Here is a 19,748-nt window from a genome sequence, read left to right as displayed (position 1 = left end):
CTAACGCTGAGTAGCTCCATTGCCCCTGATGTGGAACCCTGCATTGCACTACATACTCCACTTATGCACGAGAGACACTGATCTCGGTATGGCACACCTTCATACCTGCATACCTGGGCCGAGCGGTGGGCTCTTGAAGACCTGTGGCACTCCCTACTTCCTACCGACAAATTATACTCCTTCCACTCAGCATTACACCAACTGTATGTCCGGCTGGATCCTTCTCTGGGCACTCGCTCTCTGCTTCCCTTGATAGGACATGCTGACTATTTGGAGAGGGTTGTATCAGAACATGTACACACTGTGGCACCCGTTGTTCTAAAATACAGACCCAGATATAATGATTATAATTTTTGAACGAATACAGTACTCTTATTTATGCAAACACTACCCCCACTCGAAATAGTGGTTATATTAATGCACACAAAATACACTGAACAAATAGTCTTTGTGTTCTGTATATTATGGGAACCTAGTTTAAATACTCACTCCCCCACAATAATTAGTCTGAACATATCAATATCATGATCACACAAATCCAATTGTTTCTATCCATCTCTTTCCAAAAAGATTAATTGTACAAGAGTCATTTCATCCAAGTCCACAGTCTGTTCCGTTTGAACACAAATATTCCCAAAGTCTTTATCAACTCCTTGAGTTTAGGTAAGAATCCGAAATGAAACAAAATTGTCCGAGTTCTTTGTCACGACCTTACAGCCAACACATGTTTCGTCACTTGACTTCCTCAGGGATGGAATGTAGTCGCTTCATTTAAATAATGATTCTGGAACCCAAGAGTCATTGTGGACAGATTCAATATACTTGATGTAATAATAATAAAAAATTCATTAAACAGAATTGTAGAGCCATAGTAAATACGTGAGAATCCATATCCAAAATCACGTGATTGGATTGGTATCACATGTCCAAGTTAATTTAAGAAAATTCCAAAGTTGATCCATATAAACACCCAATCCGTGGCTGCCCTCATTATGCACTAGTAATCTCACGTCAAAAAGTGAAAAGAGAGAGTCCGAAAAACATGCACAATAACTACCATATAATGAAGAAATACCCATTTATTGTCACAGCACAATTATATAAAAAACAAATCCACCAAAAATCTAAAGTAACACAGGGAAGAAATACCCGATCACGCATTACCTCCGATAATCCAAAGAACATATTACACCTAGTGCACGTTCCAGTTCCCTACTACTCCCGTTGACACACTTGAAACATAGCCTATCCTTCTCTCAGTTCGAAGAGAATTCACCCGACTTCGTCCTAAAGTGTGAAAAGTATAATAGCGTCTTCTTACATTCCACATCCTCGTTAACATCTCGTTAGCGTGTTAGTTCAACAACAAGTAGTATTGAGCAGATACAAATTCAACTAGCCACTCCCCAACCCAGCTTTAAGCTAAAATGAATAACCGCGCTCCCAACGCGTCTCCTTCTAATATAAGCCCTGAGGTTCTAATTAACCCTTGTTTGTTAATACCTTCTTGTGGCTCCTCAGGACGTATATCAAAAAATCTTATCATGCTAAGGAAATCACCTCCGAAATCCCTCCCCGCTAAACACGTTCCTCAGGAAACAGATGAGCCAATTATATCACAAACGCGCTCCTCTAGAGTTGTTTCACTACGAAAGCCACCGTGTACGGCGTATTCCCTCTCCCCCAATTAAAGTCTTTTCCGGCATTGTAATAGACGAAGGACTAGTCATATCAGTTGTATCAGAACATGTGGTGCATGTGTTAGACCTGAAATGGCTAACTCCATGACCCCCTACCCCACATTGGCATCTCCAATGCAACATGCTAAAGGACTCAGCATTCCAGACCACCTTAGGCATGCACATACAGAATTATTTCACAGATAATCAACACACAACCGGAAGTCACACAATAGAATCGTATGCTTTTAAAGTCGTCACCTGTGGTGTCTGTTTCAAAGAGATCATGGACACTCGCACTTTGTTAGAGTGCAAGATTAGTAAACCTGAGGGGCGTCTTGGGAGCTCTAGACAGACTTCCCCCTCTCACATAGATATCACCACGCAACGCATCCAAGCCTGAGAGGAACTAGCGAAGCAAATGGAATGGCTGCGGTGTTTCAACTTTACAGCGCATGCCTCTCGTACACATCAGGAAGGGGACAAAGCAGGACACCTAGGTGGTCATTCCAACCCTGGCGGTCCATGACCGCCGGGTTGGAGGACCGCGGGAGCACCGCCGACAGGCCGGCGGTGCTCCAATGGGCATTCCGACCGTGGCGGTAAAGCCGCGGTCGGACCGGCAACACTGGCGGTCACCCGCCAGTGTACCGCCGCCCATTGGAATCCTCCAAGGCGGCGCAGCTAGCTGCGCCGCCGAGGGGATTCCGACCCCCCCTACCGCCATCCAGTTCCCGGCGGTCCGCCCGCCGGGAACCGGATGGCGGTAGGGGGGGTCGCGGGGCCCCTGGGGGCCCCTGCAGTGCCCATGCCACTGGCATGGGCACTGCAGGGGCCCCCGTAAGAGGGCCCCTAAATGTACCCGTCGCACAGCTTTCAATCCGCCGGCTCGATTCCGAGCCGGCTTCATCGTGGAAGCCTCTTTCCCGCTGGGCTGGCGGGCGGCCTGAAGGCGGCCGCCCGCCAGCCCAGCGGGAATGTCAGAATTACCGCCGCGGTCTTTCGACCGCGGAACGGTAACCTGACGGCGGGACTTTGGCGGGCGGCCTCCGCCACCCGCCAAGGTCAGAATGAGGGCCCTAGTGTCCTGGCTAGCGCAACAGGACTCTACAACACCCTCGATCACAGAGATTCACTCCCAATCTAGTGAAATACTCAGTGACCAGGTGCTGATAATTCACACAATATTATACACAGATATATAGGGCCCTGCCCACAACCCCAATGCAGGTGCCAGTCGACTTTCTGGCTTGGATCAATATCCCTTGCATTCCTATCACTCTTAGTGCAAAGCTCAATGCTCTGATTAGGGACCCCTTTCCTTTTGCAAATGGGTTAGCACTGTGGCATTGCACTGCGACTCGCAATTAGGAAGGGGACTCCCCTTCCTAATTGCGACTCACAAACCTGTTTTGCGATTCGGTAACCAGGTTGCCGAATCGCAAAAGGGGTTTTGTGCATTGCCAAGTGCAGTTTGCACATCGCAAACAGCGAAATTCGCTGTTTGCCACGTGCAAACTGTGTGCTACTTCTGGCCCATGCTTCCTAAACACCCAGCATCTGCAGCAGGAGACCAAGCAAGGTTTCTACCAAATTGGTGGGTTCCCGCATGTGCTGGGTGCAATGGACTGCACCGATGTGCAACTGGTGCCACCTGCAGCAATGGAACACCTATATGCGAACCACAAGCACACACATTATATCAATGTGCAGGCCATTGTGGACCACCATGGGCTCTTCACCAACATCGTATCAAAATATCCCGGCAGCGTCCATGATGCACTATCAACAACTGGTTCCAGGATGGCCAATATGGCAATGGTTTACTCATAGGTAAGCCACTATACCAATCATAACACACCAACCATCTAGGAAAAACAAGACAAAAACCACACTAAATACACATGGGCAGGGGTACATAGATGTACAGTCAACAACACACATGCAACATGTCACACAATACTTAATTCATTGTACTTCACAACCAAATACACCCACATTTACATAACACAGCCACACCTTGACTGGCACATCACATGTGGATAGGTGGAGCCAACTCCCCTTTGCATACAGAAGCTGCTCACAAACCACAACAAGTGTCCACAGGTTGATAACTAAATACAGATTACACACACATTACACCAAACAAAGAATAGCGCAGCCATGTCAATGGCATAGGCCATGGCCATTTAAAGAAATTCACACATAGCACAGTCCCACATAAATCATGGTGTGCAAGCCTCTGACAGAACCTAAATCAAATGCTACTAAAGTGGTGCCATAACCAACTACATATCATCTACACATACCTGACATACCTGTTGTGTGCACATCCACCTGTCTGCTGCATTGTGTTGCACACATACGAATACAAAATAACCTGCCATTAAAGACGATGGTGCAGAATAATGAGAAATAGGGCAGCACCTACTCCAGAGTCACCTCACATGCACCCCTAGTGCCCCCTAACACAACCATGTCTTTTCTGCATATCAGAAACGGTCCACCATGGTGCAAAGTTTGTGAAAAATCTGTAAACATCATGGATGCCACAGTAAGACTCTGTAGGAGTGCAGAGGACATACTTGACCTTACATGATCCGTAGTAAGGGACCCATGTGAAAAATAGCTGTGCGCCCTCCCAAAGCCTGCACTGTGCCTGCACTGTGCATGTGTAGAAAGTGTTTGTGAGAAATCATTTATTGGAAGTTAGGACATACTACTGCACCAAAGTACATCATCCTACTAATGTGTGACTTGATGGCTGCCACAACCATCATCTGCCACAAAGGCTCACTAGGTGTCGCACTGTGTGCGGAGTGCTACATGGTAAAATGTATGGCACAGTCTGGCTTTGTAGGGAAACTTTGGTGTATAAACATCTGACACCATTGTGGTGCAAGGAGGTAGTAGGTAACATCTAACAATTGAACACTGCTTCAAATATGGACTACGCAACACATTTATTCTAAATTGTAACCATCATTTTGGGATCAATATGAAAATTCCCAGGTCCTTGAGCCACAACCCAATATTGTCATGTCCATCAAAACAGTCCAATGAAACCATTTCACAAGAATAGGAACATACACTATACCACAAGCGTCTCAGTCACCACTCCAACTACAACAAACAGCTGCCATGGTATGTTCCAAACCACTTTCAAGCTTTACCAACAGATCTTCTCTCTTTCCTTTGCAGTTGATCAAGGTTACGCATACAGCCATGGGTTTTGACTCTATTAGGCAATCCCACAATGGTCAAAGAGCATGCCTACAACGAAGGGCACAGAAAAACACGCAATGTGGTGGAGAGGACATTTGTGCTCCTGAAATCAAGGTTCAGGTGCCTGGCCCTGACAGGAGGAAGACTCTTGTATACTCCACCACTCGTATGCAAAATAATACTGGCATGTGTAATCCTCCACAACATCTGTGTCAGAACAAATGGGATGACCAGGTTGATGTTCCCACGGAGGAGGAGGATGATGATGAAGCACATAATTTGGAGGGGGAACAACAGAACACTACTGCAAGAGTTTGCAGGAGATTCCACATTGTATAGAACGTCTGTACATAGTCACTGTACTAACAATATCACAAATAAAATACTTTGCACCTGATTCTCCTTGGTCTACTCATTCTCCACTGCATATACCATTGGAATGTTACTCAAACCTCAGGGGGCAGATAAGAAACACAAAAGTTACAAGTATGGTAGCAACATCATTTGTGATGTAAAAGAGTCTACTGTCTCCACCTCACATATCAGTAACATGCAATTCATGGGCATGTGACTCCTGAAGGCCTAGATCCATGCATCACTTCATATATTGTGCCGTCAAGTGGCCAAGGTGCTATTTCCTAGCTCATTCCCCAAAATAACACCAGGCCTCACAGGATGTATGCAAGGGGGGCAGATATAAGGTAGGTGCTATCAACAAATGGATTTTAAATATTGTTGGAACTGAACAATGTCACAACTCAGGGTGATTGCTGCTTTGCCTGCACGTGTGACAAGGGTGGGACATCATAGGTAACTAAGATTCTTCAGTAATTGTCCAGGGATTGTAACCAATGTCAGATGCTGAACCTGTATAATGTATCTATGGGATTATGTCCTGGCACTGCCATTGGGTACAACCCTGACATATGGTGGACTTTATCTCACGTATGGCATACTCACATTGGCTGTGGAGTGCGCAATGGGTTGCCAGACAAATTAAGCAGCTATGGGTGCAGAATCATTATCCAAACACATGACTCTTTGTCAAGATATAAGAATTTAATGGGACAATGCACCACCAAATAATAGTCTGGGTGGAATGTAGGCAGAGTGTGTTATATTCCCTATGTACATAAGATGCAAACTTGTCACACAAATATGCTGTCTTGACACATGCGTATAGCAAATCCAGATAAACATGTGAAGACTGATCTATGGGTGTATGTCTAAGGTAGCAACGGGTTTGCCAGTATCATCAATGCTTGACAGGTGTCAGCATGTTTCTCTAGTATGCTCTGTATAACAATATCACTCAGCACATAGCAATACACACCACTCATTGTTCCTCACACGACAGAACAAGTGCATTGTAGCATCAGTAACAATCATCCCATACATGTTTTGGACTTTAACATCACAATCAGATGTGGGATGTTCTACTCTGTCCGGCATTGTTCAATAATGTCAGAGGCCCATCATCAAGCTGAGTGGGAGTAGACCTAGCCATATATATTGCATGTGGCTAATGAAAAGTACAGAACTGAGATGATTTCACACCTCAACATCATTGAGTCAAGGTGAGAGTTACCTAGGTTGTGGCATGCTTGAAGAAATTCATACCCATATTCAATGTGGAATGTAGATGGACAGCGTAGAGATACCCAAAGATACTGGCAAATACAACATACGAGGTCACTTGGATAAAACACAAGTGCAGTGGCAGGTGTAATTTCATGTGTGCGTGACACTCATTATATCTCACAAATACGGTCAATGGAACAGTTACTATCAAGTAGCCAGTAGTAGGGGATGTACATCGACAAATTACAAAAGTCACATGTTACATCCTGTCCATGTATGAACATACAATGTTGCTGTAGAAGAAGTGTACAAAGTGCAAACAGCCTAAAGAATGGGAGTAATGTAGGAGACAATACATTACCTTACCAGCAATGCGGAAAAACAAGGAGAAGGAACACACATAGACCAATATTGACTGCAACACCTCAATGTCTACATGTCAACATTTAACATATGTACAGAGAGGGTTGCCAGATCAGTACATAACCCAGTCGTGTTGGCCACTAGCATACACTGGTATTTGCCCATCGCATGCCACCATGACATGAGGCAGTGACAGACAGCACCATTTGTGCCCTGACATGTTCCCAAAATTGAAGTCACAACAGATATACAACCCCTAAACAAGCTGCCCATGGAAACAACTAAGGACATCAATTAATGAGACATGTCCTACACGTGCAAGCACCCAGACCTCTGTACATGACAGTTGAGGCTGACATCAAGTACCACAGAGGAAAATGTGACATCCTGGTCTGTTTGATCACAATTGTGCATGTGTTTGTCTGCTGGGGAGTGTGCATAGTTCTGCTCATTAGCAATCACGAAGAGTCTAGATCCCCGCTCAATAATCCCACACACCACTGTTCTGGCTATATAAATGTATGACATTGTCAGGGGCATGATGCATGTGCACAGGGGCCTGAGTAAACTGGAGCTCCCTTAACCTGCCCCTTCACATGCAACCATGGGTTTGTGTTGCCATACAAACTCACACAGTTGTGATGATGAGTAGGCTGCCATCTATGCCACAGTGCAACACTGCTAGGCAGTGGTGTGCCATTGTATGTGATAGTCATAACAAAAATGATATGGACAAATGTGCCTTGTTGGGGGCATGCACACATATACCACATATCTCAGCACACATGTACCACTATAATGGCTCAGGCATGGTAATGTGTATGTATCCTGAACAAAAGACAACCTAGCACAAAAGTAAGGGCATAGGTATCACAAGATCAGTGACTGAAAGAAATGACCTTCACATGTGTTCTGACATACGAAAACATAGGTGGCACTGATGTGAATACACATGGATTTGTCAAATGCCAGCATGTGTCCATGCAGGAAGATAGTAATGTGAGGTTTCACATCCCATGAACACATCACTGTGGTCAGTTGCTACAGAAATTACACTACACATGTCTTTGCACACACACAGCATATGCCAAACTTTAGTAACACATGTGTACATAGCACCTCATTGCATCAGTTGTAAATGTGGGCACATCATGGGCAATGGCGTGCCCCTTTGTAACGTATGCTCAGGTCAGGTCTGACACCAGGACACATGAATGATGACTTACCAAACCTTAGAATAGCCGGTGGGAAATTACCAGACCCCTTATCATATGGCTCCCACCTTGCATCCATGATGACTGGGCAAGCCTTAATATTTCACCAGGGGTGTTGAGGTCATAGATTGCATGCACAGCCCCCATTATGCACAGGGCCACAGGGAATCCAGACTTGTTGTGGCACATGACCCTCACAAGATTGATGACACAAATGTTGATCATGGACAGTTTTGACCAATCAGCTCTGGGCCCTGTTGGTTAACAATTGATAGATGTCATCCCAGTGACATGTACATGATACTGTTAATGGCTGGTAGGAAATAGTCATAGATGAGGAGTAAGTCATTGTTGAGGAATGTGTTGTGGACTGTATGTGTTATCTACAGTTGCAGTGTACATAATATGTCTGTACAACCTCCACCCAATGCTAAAACTGATACTTCTTTCTCCTCATATTTCAGCTGCCAATATGACACAAGACCAGAAGCGGCCTTTTCACAAAAGGACTGAGCACTCCCACCACATATGGGAGGTTGAAGCAGGATACTCCCAAATGGAACAGAGGTTCAGCAGTGAGAAGGCATCTGGAGAATGGTGTGCATTTGCATATGGTGGACCTCCACAGCATCCACAGCCACAGGACACTGGAGCAAAAACATCTGGGGTGCAGGGGGCCACAGCCGGTCCAAGGCCCTCCACGTCAGCTGCACCAGTCATGGGCCAAGCATCAGTTCAGCCACCTGCTGCAGTTGTTGCCAGCCAATTTGAACAAGACATGAGATGGGACATGGCCATGATTTTAGCAAGACTTAAAAAATTGGAGTAGGAGAGTGCTGAGAACTGGAAGATGTTGCGGTACATCAAGAAGAAACTGAAGAAGACAAAGAAATTAACTTATAGTGTTCTACAACCTCCTAGTTTCTTCCCCTCCCTTTTACTGTTTTACATAGTTTTGGATTGGGTTTTAGATGGGTAGTATTAGGTTAGTGTAGGGTAAGCATAGGTTAGGTTAAGTATAGTGGGGTGTTTTTTGTGACTTTGGGTGGGGTCATGTTGGGGTATTTGTACACATATATATATATATATATATATATATATATATATATATATATATATATATAAAAGAAGAAATGTATATATATCATATATACACCATCAAGAAGATATATATATATATATATATTTGTTTAGGCCATAGGTTAGGTTAGTACGTGTGTAGTTATAGTTTATGTTGTCCTATGTGTATCTTGTCTCTTGGGGGGTTTGGTGGGCTAATGTTTAGAGTGTGGTGTTACATGTGTAAGATAAGTTTTGAATAGGTCAGATAGGTGTAGTTGTTACTTATGTTTAGTTAATAGAGGTTAGGTTAGCATAGGGTAGGTTTTAGGTTAGTTTTTGGTATATGGTTTTACAATAAATCCTATTTTTATTAGCCTAATAATTGTGTAAGTTGATTGAGTGTCTGGGGGTTCTCGTGAGTGCACAAGTTGGGGAAATGGTCTAAGGTATGCTTACTGTCTTGATTTCCCAGGTTTACCATGTGCATCCCCTATGACCAAGGAGCTGTCAGAATAGCTGCTACATACCGTCTACTAGTGCATACAATTGCCATCCAGTGTTCCAGCCATTCACAAGGTATATGTATACTTTATCTTGGACAGGTAATTATGATATTTCACCTGTCATTGGTGGGGTCCAGCAATTTCATTGGCAAGTGGGGCACATCTGACAACAGGCAAAATTGGAACTGTATCCTGCAACACTGCAACACTGACAGGTGGCCATCACTAATAAGGTTAGCTTGTAAGTAGGACTGGTATTCCCATCTGGGTGAACTACCATTGACTTGGTTCAGAGCCATACATTCCATATGTCTACTTCAAAGGATATCTGTTCAAAATGTATATAGGATACTAAGTACGTTGGTTGTAGCTGACAACAACATCATTCACCTTTCTCATGTTAGGATCCTAGTGTGTCTTTGTGTCTGACAGTCATGCACTCATGTACTGATATTCTGTACACATTGAGATGGATTGACACAGTGCTATCTTTTAGCTGAGTAGATGGATCACAGTAAACATAGAAATGCTACATGGCTACAAGATGCTTTATTTACAGGTGTAATTGTATTTGTGAGTTCCATACAATCTCCATTTCACAGATCCCATGAGTGAACGTTAGCCATACGTAGCACAATCCGAGTCCAGGGTTGAGGGACATGTCATGAGACATGGTTAGGAGTAGTGTGCATTAGTGAGGACTTAAATAATTGCTAATTGGTATGAAAGAGACAATGACAGCACAGAGCAGACAAATCAACAATGGTCATGTGAAGAGGGCACATTTCTTACTGTTACAACACTGGCATGATCTTAAGCCCATAACTAAGGAGAAGCTGTCCATGTGGCACAGACTGGTGCTACCAGGTGCTTTTCCTTGTGAATTGTTATTTCTTCCCCATCTTCATGCTCTGATGTGTGTGGTGTCTACTGTGCCATGGTTGATGCTGTTGTAGAGGTAGAGGGGTCACACAAACTTCAGTGGATAGAGATGTGGAGTCAAAGGTCCCAGCAGCTGCCATTTGTGGCAACACATAAGGCATCACTGCAGCAAGGATGAATTGTTTTTTTTTTCAACACCGCAGCAACATCACAGTGGTAGGCAGCCATGTTTTCCCTGAGGGAGGCCACTTCCCGTTGTATGGATTCCAGGGTATTCTGTATAGCCCCCAGCCTGTTGTCTGTTATGCTGCTGCCAGTTTGGGAGGGCATTTGTTGTAACCTCTGTTTCATGACAGCAGCTACCTCAGGCAGAGACTGCTGGAGTCCACGTAGCATGGAGTTGGTGCCTCTGACGGCAGCTGAGTTGTTCCTATTTGGACTGAGGCATCTCCATAATTTCTCTAGGCTGCCTGCCATGGTCTTCATTCCCACCCACACCTGCTTGGCCAGCTCCCGCGGGACTCCTACCACTGTCCCCTGAAAGCTGATCTCTGGGTCCTCAGAGCCCAGGCCTGTGTGAGTATTGGCTGGTGGCGTGTGTTGGTAGCTGGGTGGTTCAGGTGGAGACTCCGCAACACTGTGTGTCCTCTCTGTGACTGGAGGTGGTGTCTGGAATGACCCTAGGACATCCCGGAGAATCTGTTCATTAATGGTTGGCAGCTGGTCATTCCTGTCATCTGCAAACTCCAGGGCAGGCAGGTCGGGACGAAGTAAGCCATCATCCTCTGCAACGAGATAGTGTAAGATCGATATTCCATTGTATTAGCAGTTGACAAGCGACATTGTGTATTTGCCACTGGAGGCTCAGTAACATGTTACTGACTGAAGGTTATGGTTGTACTTATGTGTAGCATTGTGCATCACTCATGAGTCAAGCTCACTAGGCATTTTGGGGCATATGTAGGTGCCCCAAACCCCACCTGAGTGTCACTTTTGGTGAGGCTCAGGTGCCGCAATGCCCTGCTCTGTATGTACAAGGTGGCATGAAGCCACTTTTTGTGGCATGACGCCACCTTGTATAAATTGGCCCCGTACACCCAGCACTTTGCGTGGAAGGTGTCTGCAATGGGTGGTGCTGTGGTCGTACTATAGAAATATCCATTGCGTTTTGACACTGAATCAGATTTTGGACTTTAGTATACCGGACTCTGAGCCAATATCTGACACCAGCCCAAGGGTGGGTTTAGCATGGCAAAATCTAGGAGTAATGCTTACATGTCTACTGGATTTTTCTATGTGTGCTGCATTCTGCTGCAAACATAGTAAGAGAAAATTGCACTTTAAGTTTGTTGTTGTGCGGGAAGGTTTTCCTTCCTGCACAAAAACATTCTCCTCCTCAACGCAGCCGTCCTTGCACTCTGGTGCAAGGGTGGCTTCATTGGTGCACGACAATTAATTTCCACTTGCGCAGGGGAGTACACAGGGGTGCGCGGTATACTTATGTATATGGCGCATCCCTGTTTTTTAAAAATGGCTGTGCGTGATGCTGCCTTATTTGGCACAGCAGCATGCACCATCAATTTCTGTTTCATATAGCCCTCCATATTGTCAGATGGTGAGATTTCAGCCACTTGTACAGCTGCACCCATGATGTTCACATACATGCACAATGTGTTGTATATAGTTAATTTTGTGGCCATTCCAATATGGGGCATATGGTTGTGTTTGAGTTGTTGTGGGGTCACCCTGTATGGGTTGTGTTCCCCAGGTTGCAAGCTTTAGGGCAGATTTTTCTCATTTGGCATGGCTCAGGGCAGCTGCAAAATGTGTTGCAGTACACTGAAGCAGTTTAGATACGCAGTGATGTGCCATATTTACTTGAACACAGTAGAGCCCTGGAATTCCCCCTGCGCCTGTACAGATTTGTTCTCTCTGCATCAACATAGGTATTGTTGCAGCATGATGACGTGGTGCCTGCCTTGAAGGGATGATTTGTTCATGTGCAGGGAGGTGTCCTTTCCTGTACATGTACAAGCTATTTTTGCTGAGATGGCATTTCAATGTGTGCTGCAAGATGCAACCCACATGAGTAAAGTCAATGCGACAATGAGGAAGGTAAGCATTTTGGCCACAGACACCACCCTGATACCACCCTTAGGGTGGTATTGACTTCTGTCCTAATCTCTGATGTCTACGTTGTGTTGGTACAGAGGCTTTGACTACATGCAATGGGTGTTGTAATGACACAGCCACGGTCACACTATTTGCACGTGCCTACCAGACAATGTGGTGCATATTTACATGGTGGAGTATAGCCATGGTGAGTGGCCTATGTTGACTTTGTGTATATGTTGTAGTGCGTAGCACAACCAAAGCATAAGTACATGTGTGGCTAGGCTAGGGATGGTGCATCTTGATTAAGGGCCTATGTGTCCAGATACAACCCTTTGGCATCGATTGAGTGTGTCCTAAGTGCCTCCCCCTTCTGCCATTTGTGAAGTTCCAGATATCCCCCATGTTAAAAATGGGGAATTTGGTTGGCAATCAGGTTACCCCAGGTCCAAGCTAGGAACCTAACTCTAGTCAGGGCAAAGGAGAAACAAACCTGGCTAACTTCCACTCATTCCCATGGTACCTTGGCATGAGCAGGCAGGCTTAACTCAGAAGCAATGTGTAAAGTATTTGTACCAACACTACACCAGTGAGAACACTACAAAAAGGACACTACACCAGTTTAGAAAATAGATAATATTTATCTAAATCAAACAAGACCAAAACCACAAAAATCCAAGCTACACAAGGTAAATTATGAATTGTCAAAAGAATAAGAGTCTTACTCCATAGAAAAAAATGGAAACATTTATTTCTCACAATGTACCTGGTTAGTGCCAAAAATAAAGCCACACGGGCGAGCGTGCATCGGACAAGGCAGCGATGCGTCAATTCATTCCTCCGAAGGGAGGCCATACATCATTTCTTCTCCGGTCGGGTCGGCGATGCATCGTTTCTCTCTCTCGCAAGAGCGTGATGCGTCGATTTCCAGACGGGGCACCTTGGATCCGCACAGAGTCAAGTTGACTTTGACTCCCAGGGACGATGCGTGGAAAATCCTGTCTCACAGTGTTAGAAAACCACGCTGCTTGGGTTTGCGTCATTATCAGCAGCCACAAGCGGATGTTGCATGTCGTTTCTCCAGCCGCGATGCATCAATCTCTCAGCTGCGATGCAGGTGGACCGTCAATTTTAGCCACGAAGCCGGCAGCGCGTCTCGCACGGCGTTCTGTTTGTGGATTTTCCGCACTTGTCTGCCAACTTCCCCTTTCAAGGGCTCAGGGACTGGATATGTCACCACTTGGCAGGGCAGGATTCTCCACAGAGTCCAGATGTTAGCAGTGGGGGAGTATTTGATGGCCCTGAGACTTCAAACAGGAGGCAAGCTCAACTCAAGCCCTTGGAGATTCTTTACATGCAGGAATATACCACAAAGTCCAGTCTTTGTCCCCTTTCTTGGTTCCCTGCAGATAGTCTAACAAAGCACAGTCACAGACAGGGGCAGCATTTCTCCTCAGCTCTTCTCCTTGGCGAAGGTTCTGCTTGAATCCAGAAGTGATCTGATTTTCATGGGGTTTGGCTCCAATACTTATACCCCTTTCTGCCTTTGAAGTCGGCCCACTTCAAAGGAAAGTCTCTGTTGTTTACAAGATCCTGCCTTTCCCAGGCTAGGCCCCAGACACACATCAGGGGGTTGAAGACTGCATTGCGTGAGGGCAGACACAGCCCATTGAGGTGTAAGTGATCACTCCTCCCATCCCCTCGTACCCAGATGGCTTATCAGGATATACAGGCTACACCCCAGCTCCTTTTGCGTCACTCTTCAGAGGAGATTCACAAACAGCACAACTGTCAAAGTAACCCAGGCGGGGAATCCACAAACAGGCAGAGTCACAGAATGGTTTAAGCAAGAAAATGCCTACTTTCTAAAAGTGGCATTTTCAAACTAACAATCTAAAAACCAACCTCACTAAAAGATGTATTTTTAAATTGTGAGTTCAGAGACCCTAAACTCCACATTTCTATCTGCTCTTAAAGGGAAGTTGCACTTTAAAGTTATTTAAAGGCAGCCCCCAAGTTAACCTGTGAGAGAGATAGGCCTTGCAACAGTGAAAACCGAATTTTTCAGTATTTCACAGTTTGGACATGTAACACACATCAGTACATGTCCCTCCTTTAACATACACTGCACCAGCCCATGGGGCTACCTACGGCCTAGCTTAGGGGTGCCTTACATGCAGTAAAAGGGAAGGTTTAGTCCCGGCAAGTGTGTACACTTGCCAGGTCGAATTGGCAGTTTAAAACTGAGCACACAGACACTGCAGTGGCAGGTCTGAGCCATGTTTACAGGGCTATTAATGTGGGTGGCACAACCCGTGCTGCAGGCCCAGTAGTAGCATTTGATGTATAGGCCCTGGGCACCTCTAGTGCACTTTACCAGAAACATAACAGTAAATCAAATATGCCAATCAGGGATAAACCAATCAACAGTACAATTTCTATAGGAAGCACTTGCACTTTAGCACTGGTTTGCAGTGGTAAAGTGTGCAGAGACACTAAACCAGCAAAAACAGAGTCCACTAAACCATAAAAACAGAAGGCAAAAAGTCAGGGGAGACACGCCAAAAAGCTGCCAGGTCTAACAATAGCCATTTAATTGACATATTCATGCTGTTGTACTTAACAAAACATAGCACATAAACAATAATGTGTGAAAATTGCTTTTCAACGAATATTTATCATTTGCACATCACCTATTAAAGTATGTGGATTTGTTTTGATTCTATTAAAACCTTTGTTTCTGTCACACTTCAAAATTACAAAAAATGTGATTCATTTGTGTTTTCCTAACTGCCAATGTTGTGTGTTACAAAAAATACAGCCTTTCCTTTCAGTCTCCCTGAACTAAAGCAGGATTGTAACATAGTTCACTTTTCAAACTCCTCCCACTTTGCAGCCTGATAAAGAAAAGTAAACATCAATCTCCACGTCAAAACAATAAGCAACAATTTGTCAGAAAACATAGCTTGAAATTTGATTTTTGGCATTAGAGGCACAGCAAATGTAAAACACAAAGTATAAAGGCCTCTTTATTGCTGCAGCCCCCCACACTACTCATTCCAATGCCTAGGAAGGAATACATGCCACCACTATTGTTACTTCAGTCTATTTTTCTTGCATGAGCAACCCAGTTTCTCAAACATCGAGGGAGTGTAAATGTCTCACTATGAAGCAGCTTATCATATGTTAAACTTAACTCATGACTCACATGCCAACATGAAGGAACTGTGTCAAGAAGATTCACTTTGTCTGGCCATTCTTTGCATACATAATCCTTTACAGAGTAAGCATGTTGTCAACTGATTAGCTTTTCTACCACTCTTGAGTGTTAATCCTTGTACAGTGAACAGAGTAGTTTCCTCATTAACTTCTGTTGTCTTCCAAGGAGGTAACTGGCATGCAAGAAACACAATCAGCAGCTAGGTTTCACAAACAAAGCAAATATTCCATATTGAAATAAAAAACTCTCCAGCGCAAGTAAACACACAGCTATCCTTGGAGTGGTATGTTTTGCATCCTTGATGGTAATGCCAAGGGTTAAGGCCCTCCTCACAAGTGTCCTGATAATCCTCACAAGTGGCCTGATAATCCTAATGGGGCCAGTAACAGGAATTACTTAACCTATGGGAAGTATACGTTTTGTAGGAATACCACAGCTCAGTGTGGTTTCACCTGGAAAGTTCACCTGCTTCAAGCATGTGTTGGTGCTTTTCACTAATTAAAGGGTCTATTGGAGGGATTCTGGCCATGTGAGATCCAAGCCTAAAGGACAAGGGCCGAACTTAAAGTAAAATCCACACAGGACAACATTCGAAGTCCTAACCATAAGAGCTGTTTAAATTTAAGAATCATACAGAAAGAAAAAAGATAATTGGTGAGTCATTTCAAGTCACTGCCAATAATGATCATAAGTCAAAAGAAAGGGCTTGATTTAGACTTTGGCAGACTAGGTATTTCATTGCAATGGCAACGTCATACTCTCTCTGTCAAAGCAAAGTTCCACTCACCTCATTTAGAATTGGACAAAATCTTCAGTATGTATGAGAAGACTATTCCATCTCCAACACCAACATAACCTATGATGGACCGGCAGAGCAAGGGCCATTGTAGGTTTGGCTACGTGTTTGTCCACTCTGTTTAGATTGGACAATCACATGGCCAGTTTTCACTGTCTGTCACAGCCAGGTAAAACCTGGCAGTAGCGGGCAATGAAAACTACAAAATTACCCCAACGCCATGAGAGAAGTCTCCTATGGCGAGGGGGATAATTGTTGTTTTTTCTTTTCAAAAAGAAAATACCACTTTGGGATTTTCTTTTTAAAAAAAAAAAAAAAATATTGAACTTTTAACATACGGCTCGGTTATGTTGAAGAAGCTGTTTGTGAAACGTTCAATGCAGTTACAGAATCCAACATGACAGTGGTTTCTGTAAATGCAAAAGATGTCCGCTGGACTGTTGGAGATCCCTAACTTTGGTTAGTGGAGTACCCTTGCCATGGTGGGAGTATAGTACTCTGCCATAGTGACCGCACTTAATCCATCCAACAATGTATAAACCAAGCCCTAAGTATAGAGCGAATAAAAAGACTGACACGAAGTCTGCCTCTGGAGAATACAGTCAAAGCTTTGGCACACACCACAAACACAGCACACTGTATACATTTACAGAAGCAGAGAATCATGCCCCTTGCTTTGTGTGAAGTGGCTACTGTAGAGGAAATCTATGTGATGAGCTACAATAATTGACCTGTAGGAAAGATAATCCTCAGGTACTGAATCGCTATAGATATCGATAACTATAGTGTTGTATGTCAAGAACTAACAGTGACACATGGATGAACAATACGGCTGAACATTGAATTAGATAACAGATTAGAGTATTTTATCAACAAAATAAAAAATTTTTCAATTTTTTTTTTTTTCAAAATGCTAAAACACATAAAGGACATCAAACTAGATATAAAAAAAACGAAGAGCATAATACCTGACACAGACATTCCACAATCATACCGAACTAAGGACAACCAAAATAAAGAATACAGAAGTAAAAACTACAGACAAGGGACTCGATGGGTCCAGATATACAAAGAATTACACAATAACAAGAGTGAGCCTAAAGCGGCAAACGATTACAGATCAATGATAGAAAAAGATATACTGATCTAAAGAAATTACAATGACAATCAACAAACAGGATCTATGATTGGGAAAGAACGGTGATGAAGTTATTCTGTCAGTAAGATGCAGTAGGAACAGAGGACCGTGTGAAGTGGCACCATGGACTGAACTAATAGAGATATAATGAAAGACATCAATCAACATTATAGAAAATGTGTTTGGTAAAAGATGCTCATGCTAGGGCCCATCTTAAAATTAATAACGATTGACAACCTTCCATCTACATACAAGGAGAAATGACACTACATGATTTAACAATGAATCATTAAAACAAATAAAAGCACAGTTGTACCAGGAGACAGAATTAACCTTGAATATTTGAAACATTACATGCAGGCTTTCTCCAGATCACATTAGTTGGTACAGTAGAAATAAACACTGAGCACAATTTCATCTGTTTCATGAAAAAGTAAAAACACAGAATGAGAGAGAGAAATCATGCACTCTATGCACTGTTGAAAGTCATGCTATTTGAGATGTCAGAGCAACCAGGCCGAGATGCAGTAAATTTGTTTTTGTGGCCTACTCATGCTAAATTAAACACACAAAAACAACATAGGCAAAGTCTCCCGGGAGAACACTGGGGAAAAACATGTTGAAAAAGGCATGGTAAGTGTAATTTACACTTGTTTCCTCCTTAACTTCATATTTCCCATTATTTTCATACCACCAGAATTAATAGGCTCCCTAGAAGCAATAAGTCAAGTGTAAGGAAATAACAGGAATTGTTATTGGCCACCTGTAGTTTACAGTGTGTAAATGTTTGTGGTCAGTGTGCACCTCAAAAAGAATTCCTCAGAGGTAAAATTTAAAATGACTTATGACCCAAAAACATGCTAATACTTCACTTTCTACAACGGATACATTTTTCAATGTCCCTTCAAGATGCAAAGCAAAAACAATTTTTCCTTTCCTTTTCTCAACTTGTCAGACATATTTTCATCAGGGATGTAGCTTGGTCAGTAAGATTGGGGAGCTGGGGTATGAGTGTCAGATTGTCCAATAATTCCATAGTCATAACATTTTGAAAAACATTAGACGACAAGCAGGGTGCTTGAGAGGGTTATAGGGCAGTGGAAAGGGAGAGAAGCCCAGATTGGTGGGGATATTAAGGCCCATATTTATGCTTTTTTGTGCCGCATTTAAGTCACTTTTTGACGCAAAAGCGGCGCTAACTTACAAAATAGAATTGTATTTTGTATATTTGCACTGCTTTTGCGTCAAAAAGTGACGCAAATGCGTCGCAAAAAAGTATAAATATGGGCCTAAGTGAGACAAAACACAATATTATGTAAAATAAACAACATCTTTGAAAACTTTCAAAACAGAGAGAGGGAGAGAGTGTGTGTGCCTTTTTTTTCTGTGTGAATGTAAAAATTCCAGGTGAATTCCATCCACCACCTCACCATACTCAACTGAACGCAGCTGTACCCCACTATTTAGCAGAAAGTACATTTATTAGGTGGTGTAACAGTCCTTCCTCAGAAATTACGTCCCTTTTGGGAGTGTCAAGTCTAAAAAGGGTGGGGCCTGTACAAATCTTGTTTCATCTTTTAAAATGCTTATGGTAATCGCTAGATCTGGTAGAATGTGCTCCTTTTCCAATGAGAGCCATCAAGGGCTCCACCATGATGGCAAAACCCCAAACAAATTTTAAATAATATTTAGATAACTGAGGACATATTTGAGCTCATCTTAATTATTTGGCTGTGGTGCTTCCCTGACAGCTTTAATCAGATCAACCTTTAGTCTCACACTATCCTTAAGACACAGCATAGGTAAGTTACTGAACCTACTCTGAATTGGCCCTTATCTTTTTCATCATGATCCCTGCTTCTTTCAACCTCTCTTACAGCTTTTGTGACATACAGTCATAATATTCTGCATCACTCCTATAGATTAATATAGCTTCCTGGATACATAGCACATTTTGAATTATTCACTGGAAA

At 43.5% G+C, this 19,748-nt stretch overlaps 1 long non-coding RNA gene across 1 annotated transcript in view; it reads left to right on the top strand.

Moving 5' to 3' along the window:
• LOC138302006 (uncharacterized) overlaps nucleotides 1-8,689 on the top strand; it is a 96,700-nt gene extending 88,011 nt beyond the window's left edge. Inside the window, exon 3 of the long non-coding RNA XR_011205214.1 lies at nucleotides 8,527-8,689. This is a non-coding gene — a long non-coding RNA (uncharacterized lncRNA). The remainder of the gene's footprint in view (nucleotides 1-8,526) is intronic.
• Nucleotides 8,690-19,748: the final 11,059 nt, after the last annotated feature.

This window comes from Pleurodeles waltl, chromosome 6 (assembly GCF_031143425.1).
Source record: "Pleurodeles waltl isolate 20211129_DDA chromosome 6, aPleWal1.hap1.20221129, whole genome shotgun sequence".
Taxonomy (NCBI): domain Eukaryota; kingdom Metazoa; phylum Chordata; class Amphibia; order Caudata; family Salamandridae; genus Pleurodeles; species Pleurodeles waltl.
Note: the sequence above shows the minus strand (reverse complement) of the source record. Positions and strands in the feature narration are given on the sequence as shown.